This window comes from Rhea pennata, chromosome 24 (assembly GCF_028389875.1).
Source record: "Rhea pennata isolate bPtePen1 chromosome 24, bPtePen1.pri, whole genome shotgun sequence".
NCBI classification, from domain to species: Eukaryota; Metazoa; Chordata; class Aves; order Rheiformes; family Rheidae; genus Rhea; species Rhea pennata.
This window is the reverse complement of record NC_084686.1, coordinates 106,026-112,603: the sequence shown is the minus strand read 5'-3', so window position 1 is coordinate 112,603 and position 6,578 is coordinate 106,026. Positions and strand designations below refer to the sequence as shown.

Genomic DNA, 6,578 nt, shown 5'->3' with positions numbered 1-6,578 from the left:
TATTGCGTTATTGTGTCATTGTGCTATTATAAGTGGTGCAAATTATAGACCTCCAGTGTAAGTATAGTATAATTGAATTAATAATGAACATAAGCTGTCTCTTTGAATGAACATTGCTTGCGATGTATGTCTCCCCTGACTTGATCCCTGAGCAGGGTAAGAGGAATTGTCAACAGCGTAAGTGCAGAAAGGCTGGATGCCGCTCAGCGGGGGACTGTTTTTGCGAGCTTTGTCCTTTTGCTCCTGCATCTGCCTGTGGAGGGTAAATGATCTTGACCAGTGAATCGGCTTCATCTCATCTGGTTACTGAGGTAAGAGATGGGAGCCTGGGGGAAGAGGGTAGGAGAACCCAGGAGTTTCAGAACACTGTTCTGTTGGATCTGTCAGCGTGTTTAATCTGCACACGCATGAATGAGAGGCATCTCTATCATCCACACGTAGGTTATTAAATCACAACTACTGTGTTGGAGCAATATTTGAGAGGTCGTACCAGAACCTCAGTTGCTCCTAGGCATTCGTAAAGTTTCCAGTTTTTGAACGAAACAAGTTTGTGAAGCCTGCAAAACAGGCTTCTGATTTTATCTTGGCTTTACACAGTTCTGAGGCCTGTGTTTACACGAGCCCCTAACTGTCCCTTTTAGGAACGGTCTGAGTTACAGGATCAGAGGATGATTTTTTTTCTCCGTGCATCTTCTTTTGTGGCATCAGGGGAGCAGCCAGCCTGTCAGCCTATCCGTTAGAGCTCTTTTGGAGAATGACCTGCTCTTCGGCCGATCTGCTGGCCAGCCCTTGAGGAGCTTTGGCACATGAGCCTTACAGTTCTCCCTAAGCACAGTCGGTACCTTTTCTCCCTCAGCCTTTTCTCAGAGTAACTATGCTTCAGTTGTACCGAAGAAACTCGTTCATTCTTGTATGTATGGCTTTTTTGGGTCAATGTTTAACTCTCGCTCCATCCTGACGCTCGAGCTAAACCTGTGGGTATTGTTCATAGCCAGTGATACCTCAATTCTGTACAGTTTCCTGTTTCCCTCCCCTCCCCCCCATGAATCTACATGTCATGGTGTGTAGGTGTCTTACCTTATAATGTGGCTAAAATACAATGATCGATAATTCAATAACGCACATAATTAGTTTCACAACTGGGTACATAATAAGGTTGAAAACATGGTTCCCTTTTGACTGCCATCCCTTATCTATGCCGTCAGAGCACATTCGGTGAGCTGTTCTGCCTGCTATACCGTGCTCTTCGGTTCCCCCGATCGTTGGCCATGTTTCCAGCTGCTTCGTTAAGAATCTTGGGGAAGAGGTACGTTTTATGCACTGATTATTGGGTAAATTGGATCGTTTTCGTGGTATGCATACAAATATAATATCTCACACAAGCAGTCACAGATTGACTGGAAAGTAGTGGAACAAGTTTATGGTCACGCTTGGTGAAAACACACTACAGTTTTTGAAACCTGAAAACTGTTGCCGTTGTGTATATAACACATATTTTGCTCTACTGCTTGCCAGATGTATGAGACCATCAAAAACATTCCACGTCGTACACCCAGGAGGTACTTGTGCTGTTGTGGGGTTCTTGCTTTGCATTACTTGAGGGGGCTATGCTGAGCTGTTGAGCACCCCCATGCTGCTTTTTGATGAGGGATGCTTTGAATTCATATTCGCCAATGTGATTGCATAACTCCTGATTCGTTCCTTTTCTTGGAGCTCCTTTCTCTTCTGCTGTCCTGGTTCCTCCCTCCTTGAAGCCAGCTGATTCCAGTAGTGTTTGTGCTCTCAGGGCAAAAGTCTTTCGTGACTGGTATTTCATAGACATGCAGTTGTTATACTTAGGGTTTTGCTGTATCAATTTACTATGTATTTCAAGAGCCGGTTACAAAAGTAGCTGTGCCACAGCAGAGAGGCACTTGTGTAACACAATAATACTACAGTCTACAGTACCTGTAGCACAACAGTTGGACAAAATAGTAACAACTCTGGTGCTGTAGAACTGAAAGATGGTTGTTTCTGCTAAATACGTGCTAAATACGGCTTTTGACATGTGCTATTATGCACCTGAATCCAGTTCTGACTGGACACGCAGAAAAGCAAGTTCCTTTTTGTTAAGCAGGGTTTTCAACTTCAAAGCGTGTTCCTTTTTGGAAAGATACTGCATACTGCCATGCTTCTTCCAGACTTGAGAAGATGGTCCTCACATCAAACAGCTTCTCTGCAGTGATCAATATCTACTGCTACTTTCCCAAAACAGGAGCACTGGAGCTGCACGTGTTTACAATTCACTGGTCATTGCAGCAACAGAAATGCCTTTGCCATCAAGTTAACTCATGAATACGCGTTGTGCACATGTGATTTTTGCAATGCCCACAATCGAGGAACCTCTGTCTTCTGCTGTGTGTAATTTTCTGTTCCTCCCAGGGCAAGCTGTATTGAAATCTCAATGCTGAAAAGCTGTACGGTCCATTCAAGTACAGTGTGCTGTAGGAGGCTTTTCTAGACTTAAATGATTTACCTTGGCTTTTCTTAGTTCTCTGAAACGTAACTATGTTTTGTAAGTACATGAAATGATGGCTTTCTCCATATGTGTACATTTTCATGTTACATGGGATGCTGTCTTGTTCACTGGTGATCTGCTAGTCACCACAGCCAGTAATAACAGCAGGGACATACATCATTAGCGAGGGAAACCGGATTTCTCTTGCTCGGAGGTGGAGGCGCCTGTAAAGTGGATTGCTTACTTGCTTCTGGTCTCTTGGTTCTTTTACATCTTGCTATTCTCTTTACTTTCAGCCTCAAGAGTTCATCTTAAAAGAAAGTATTACATGTTTCCCTTTTCAGATATACATATATGATTAAAAAAAAAAAAAAAAAGCCAATGAAAGCAAAACAAAGCAACCTATGGCTAACAATATCCGCAGGGTTAGAATGGATCACTTAGTCTTCTCTTCTGCTCGTGCTTTTTATTAACACTAGCTTTGTAATCTCAGCTAGAACTTTAGGATTCACTCCTCCTAGATTCCTTCTGTAGTTAGGCACTCACACGGAAGAACGCTACCACAAGCAACGATCATTACGTTTACAAGTTTCTCTTTTGAGTTGTCATCGCCCTTGGGAAGATTACCCTGTGACACAAATGGAAAAGACCTTTCAGAGCCCATTAGATTATTATGGGCTCTGAAAAAGGAAATTCCTTCAAAAAAGGAATGAAGTAACTTAGTGTTTTCTGAGTATGAGAATCTCAGTTCCAGTGTGAAAGACTAAAGAAATAAGCATTTTTGAACCACTGAAACATACACAATAAAGTGTAATAAAGTGCAAATATGCTTACCAAAAAAACAAAAAAAAATAGTATCTGAACTGTGCCTGGAATTTATGATCCCCCCCCAAAAAATAAAGTTAAAAAAAAAAAAAAAAAAAAAAAAAAAAAAAAAAAAGCTTTAGCTGTGATTGATGAAGCTGCTTGTTACTACTATGGCCTACTACCAGAAGGTTAAGTATGTTTACAGTCAACAGAAGATTTGCAATCTCAGACTTGTATTAGAGTTTCTTATGTCCTTTCTGTTGCAGTAGTAACCTATTCTCCTTGGTCAACACCTTTAGGTTAAGGCATTACGACCACTTTTTGTGTTCATGTATTTTGTGTTTTTTTCTTCTTGAGGAAGATTTCGGTAGAAACTTTTTTTTACAGTTTCACAGGTATGATTTTTGTTAGTGTTTGTCAGTTTTGTCAACTTTTCCCGTGATGAGATTTCTTGTAGAAAAAAAAATATATAATTGCAGTCGTTGGTTGATAAACATGTAAAATATTCTTGTAATTTCTTCTTTGTGTGTGTGTTGTCACCACTGCTAGCCAAAACTTCTGCCTCAAGTTGTATAACAAGTGGAAGAAGTCCGCTTCGTCACATGTCGCACGCTGTCTGAAGGTGAAACAAATGTCATGGCAAGGGTTTTCTTGGAGGTGAGCAATGTGGGGGAGTTACAGCTCTTGACAGAAGCTAGGATATATAAAAATCATGTCATTTAGACTGTTGGCATTGTGATTTTTTTGATTATTTTTTAATAACAATTCTTGGCAGTCCCTGCCTAGAATCTCTCGTACAAAGATTTTAGAGAGATTTTTGGGTGAGTAATGGCTTGCCTAGGTTTGTTACCTAGCTTCATTGTCATAGCTTTTCAGGAAGATCATACTTGAGATCAAGTGCATTTTTCTTTTTGAACATTATTGTGAAAAGTGTATGGTTGTGATGTTTACAAATAATCGCATGGCACCAGAGCAGCATGTGTAGTGAGGACTAAATGCCATAATACCTCATTTTGTTGTTATCCTTGTCTAGAAAAGCATTTAGAGCAGACTAAAATGTTGATTGTACTGCTTTGCTTATTGGCTGGACCATGGAACTTCAGAAAACCTTCTGTGAAGGAGATCCAGTGGTCAGATCTCTTGCATTTGCTTCTCATGGTGCTTACACTCATATACACGTGTTCTTCCCAGGAATGATCTCGCTTTTTTCTTTTTGTTTTTTGTTAAAAAAGAAACGAACACCACCACCACCGTCACCTTTTTGAGACAATAGCAAACAACGTGGTGGATGTGCTTCTAACGCTAATGTGGTATCACAGGAGACAGCTGAGAGCAGTTGATAACCCTGGTGTTCTAGACATTGAAAGGCAGGAAGAAGTGGACTAGCTACTGAGCTTTCCTTGAGAGCGGTGAAAGAGGGAAAGAATCCAAATGGGAGGTTGTACAGTCTAACTATTCTTGAGGCTTTGCCTTGTGATGTGTTCCTCCTGGTATGCTGAGACACTCATTATCCATAGCAGGTAAGGGCCAGGACTACCTTGTGCTTGAGGGGTTTGGTGGTACCAGAGAGGTAAGGGTGTCCCTGGAGTGGCTATGGGTGCCTGGGTTTCTCCTGCTCGCATCATGGCATGGGTGTAGGGAAAGGAAAAAAAAAAAAAAAAAGGCAGAAAAAGCAGGGGGGTTCCAGGGACCTGGCACCATGAGTGCATGGGGTAGGGTTTGCCTGGAATGTGTATTTGACTTTTTTTTTTTTTTTTTTTTTTTTTTTTTAATATGCCCATCAGGGCTAAGGTTCCTCTGCAAAGCAGGCTTCTATGTATGCCCTCGCTCATGGAGATGCAGATGGCCTGGTGCTGTGGGGAGAAAGGCCAGCCCTTGAGCAGAATTTTTGTGTGGTGCCCCAGGGAGGCATAGTTCCTGTGTACCTCCTGTCCCCAAGGGTGCTGATAAGTGACAAGATCATAACAAGTGGCTGGTCAGTTACAGACTAGCTGTTCATCTGTCGTTCCCCTTAATAAAGGAAAATCAATTTACAGATTGTCTTTCACAAGCAAAGACAAACAATGTACCTTTCTTCCGGTCTGGTGGGGGGTTTCACAATGCATCTGCAATAACACATGATTGTTGTCAGAGAAGGGTTGAAACAGTTGATGGCGAAGAATATAGATAAGGTGTTACCTTACATGGGCAAAGCTGCAGAAGAGGTGCAAGAGCGAGATAGACGAGTCTTAAAAATGCCTGGACGGGACAGGATTTAAGGTCAGTTGGGTACAGAGCAGAATTAGTGCAGCCCCAGGATCACTATACGGCTATTGTAATTGGGAAATGGCAAGCTAGCAGAGGAAAGGCTAACGCTGCAAGACTTTGTGCAAAATAAAGGGTCCTCCCCATCAATCCCGAGTAAGCGTCTGCTCCTTACAGCAGCGTATCTGTGACTTCACATAGCAGCAGTGTGCGAGTTACGGGAAAGGATGCAGGAGCAGAGCGGGCACAAGGCCACGTTTCACCTTTCCCTGAGTGGACAGAAACAGCTGCAAGCCTGCTCGCCATGAAAGCACGAGGTCCAGGGGAGCTCAGGCAGAGCACCTGCCCCTGCGCCCGGGCTGCAGGCGGCGGTCACCCTGCGGCCTGCTCTGCTGGGCGCCCCAGCCCCGCCGCGGCGCTGATGGGCCCGGTGCTGCCACCGACTGAGCGACACGGGCAGCGCATTGTGTCCCGCCATGGTCCGCTGCTGCAGGACACAGGACCGGAACCGGGAAGCACCGGGGGGGGGGGGGGGGGGGGGCACAAAAGGATAGACCAGGGCACTGGCGGCTAGCGCATGCGCACGGGTGCGCGGCCCGCCGCTAGGGGCGGGCACAGATGCAACCGGGGCGCGGTGTCACGCATGCGCAGCGCCACCGTGCTGCTCCTTACTGTCCTCACATGCCGTGGAAGCAGTACTGCAGCGAGGAGGCAGGCGCATGCGCACAGCACGGTCGTGCTCACTGCTGCACTCCGGGGACTGTAGCCCATTGCTGCAGGCAGCGGCCGAAGCCACGCGCAGTGCGTTCGCACAGCTCGTTGCTGCCCCCGGGTGATGACACACGGACACTGCAAACTCTGTTCGCCGGGCTCGCTGCTGCCCTCAGGTGACAAAATTGCGGTATTGCCACAAGACTTTACAGGCACGCCCGGTGCCGCAGGAGTCTTCACGATAGCCCTCGCCTGATGAAACGCCGGTTAGAAGCCGCGCAACGCTTGCACAGTGACGCCGAGGCGATCACTGTGGCCC

At 45.1% G+C, this 6,578-nt stretch overlaps 1 long non-coding RNA gene across 1 annotated transcript; it reads left to right on the top strand.

Annotated features, from left to right (window-relative positions):
* The first annotated feature begins 2,033 nt into the window (after window positions 1–2,033).
* Window positions 2,034–5,486, top strand: LOC134150503 (uncharacterized). Its single transcript, XR_009960665.1, has 3 exons — window positions 2,034–3,961; window positions 4,537–4,824; window positions 5,089–5,486. It is a non-coding gene; the product is annotated as an uncharacterized LOC134150503 (long non-coding RNA).
* The last annotated feature ends 1,092 nt before the right edge of the window (window positions 5,487–6,578 follow it).